This window comes from Lipotes vexillifer, unplaced genomic scaffold, assembly GCF_000442215.2.
Source record: "Lipotes vexillifer unplaced genomic scaffold, Lipotes_vexillifer_v1.1 scaffold644, whole genome shotgun sequence".
NCBI lineage: Eukaryota > Metazoa > Chordata > Mammalia > Artiodactyla > Lipotidae > Lipotes > Lipotes vexillifer.
In genome coordinates, this window is record NW_006783288.1 from 4,909,252 (window position 1) to 4,912,088 (window position 2,837).

The window sequence follows — 2,837 nt, forward strand, 5'->3', positions numbered from 1 at the left end:
GCCAGCTACCCCCGAATATAGCCCCACTAACCAGCCTGCCAACACCCGATTTAGGTCATCCGAGATCTCATAGCCAGCCATGTCAGGAACCAGCCCCACCCATCAGTGGGCCAGCACTAGACCTGGGACCCCCTGAAGCTCTGCAGCCAGCTACCTCATGACTCAGCCCCACCTACCAGAGACCACCAGCCTCTGCACAGGGCAGGACCTGGCAACCAACTGGACCAAGGGGCAACCAACTGGACCAAGGGCCAACCACGTCTACCACACCACCCATAATAATCACCCTGCCAAAACAGAAGGACCCACACAGAGGGCACCCCTAGAGCACATAGCTCCTGTGACCAGAAGGGACTGTGCTGCTGGGATGCATAGGATGCCTCCTAAAGGAGGCCACACCTCCAAGGTCAGGAAATGTAACCAACCTAACAAATACATAGAAAGAAAAACAGCAAATTAGGCAAAATGAGGTGATAAGGAATATGTTCCAAATGAAGGAACAAGATAAAACACCAGAAGAAGTAAGTGAAGTAGAGTTAAGCAATCTACCCAATAAAGAGTTCAATGTAATGATTATAAAGAATTTGGAAGAACTTGAGAGAAAATTGGATGAACAGAAAAGTAAGAAGTTTATAACAAAGAGTTAGAAAATATAAAGAAGAACCAAACAGAGCTAAAGAATACACTAACTAAAATTTAAAATACACTAGAAGGAATACACAGATTAGATGATACAGAAGAATACATCAGACAGCTGGAGGACAGAGTAGTGTAAATCACTGAATCTGAATATAAAAATGAATAAAAGAATAAAAAGAAATGAGAACAGTTTTGATATCTCTAGGACAACATCAAGTGTACTAACATTCACATTATAGGGGTCCCAGAAGGAGAAGAGAGAGAGAAAGGGGCAGAGAACATATTTGAAGACATAATAGCTGAAAACTTCCCTAACCTGGGAAAGGAAACAGACATCCAGGTCCAGGAAGCACAGAGAGACCCAAACAGGATCAACCACAAAAGGACCACACCAAGACACACTGTAATTAAAATAGCAAAAATTAAAGACAAACAGAGAAAATTAAAGGCAGCATGACCAGGAAGCACAGAGAGACCCAAACAGGATCAACCACAAAAGGACCACACCAAGACACACTGTAATTAAAATAGCAAAAATTAAAGACAAACAGAGAAAATTAAAGGCAGCATGAGAAAAGCAACAAGTTACATACAAGGGAACTCCCATAAGGTTACCAGGAGACTTTTTTTTTTTTTTTTGGCGGTACGTGGGCCTCTCACTGTTGTGGCCTCTCCCGTTGTGGAGCACAGGCTCTGGACGCACAGGCTCAGTGGCCATGGCTCCCAGGCCTACCCACTCCACGGCATGTGGGATCTTCCCGGACTGGGTCACGAACCCATGTCCCCTGCATCGGCAGGCAGACTCTCAACAACTGCACCACCATGGAAGCCCACCAGGAGACTTTTGAGCAGGAACACGGCAGGCTGGAAATGAGTGCCCTGATACATTTAAAGTGATGAAAGGAAAAAAACCTAAAACAAAGAATACACTATTCGACAAGGCTTTCACTCAGATTTGACGGTGAGATAAAAATTTTTGGAGAGAAGCAAAAGTTAAGAGTTCAGCATCACAAACCAGGTTTATAAGAAATGTAGAGGGACTCCTTTAAGAGAAAAAGAAAAGGCCACAACTAGAAACATAAAAATTGCAAAAAGAAAAACCTCATTGGTAAAGGCAAACAGTAAAGGTAGTAAATCAACTATGTATAAAGCTAGTAGGTTTAGCTTTAGAAAAGTAGGTTATAAGACAGAAGAATTAAAATCATCTATGTCCAAAAAAAGTAGTTAAGGGATACTTGAAACAAAGAGATGTAAAATATGATGTCAAAAACAGTAAACATGGGACAGAATATCAATAAGAAAACATTGACCTTAAATGACACATTACACCAGGTGGATTAATAGATGTATATAGAACATCCATCCAAAAGCAGCAGAATACACATTCTTTTCAAGTGCATGTGGAATGTTCTCCAAAACAGATCACATGCTAGGCCACAAAACAAGTCTCAGTAAATTTACAAAAACTGAAATTATATCAAGTATCTTTGCTGACCACAACACTATGAGACTACAAGTCAATTATAGGGGGAAAAAACTGCAGAAAACACAAACACATGGAGGCTAAACAATATGCTAGTAACAACCAATGGATCACAAAAAAAATCAAAAAAGAGATTAAAAAATACCTGGAGACAAATGAAAATGAAATCACAACAATCTAAAATCTACTGGACACCACAAAAGCAGTTCTAAGAGGGAAATTTATAGCATTACAAGCCTACCTCAGGAAACAAGAAAAATCTTAAATAAACAACCTAATCTTACACATAAAGGAACTAGAAAAAGAAGAACAAACAAAACCCTGTGTTGGCAGAAGGAAAAAAAAAATCATAAAAATCAGAGCAGAAATAAATGAAATAAAGACTAAAATATAATTTAAAAGATCAGTGAAACTAAGAGCAGATTCACTGAAAATATAAACAAAATTGATAAACCTTTAGCCAGATTCCTCAAGGAAAATAGAGAGAGGGTCCAAATCAATAAAATCAGCAATGAAAAAGGAACAATTACAACTGGTACCACAAAAACACAAAGAATCATGAGAGTTTACTACAAACAATTATATGCCAATAAAATGGACAACTTAGAAGAAATGGACAATTCCTAGAACTGTACAATCTCCCAAGACTGAACCTGGAAAAATTGAAAGTATGAACACACCAAGTACCAATAATGAAACTGAATCATTAATTTAA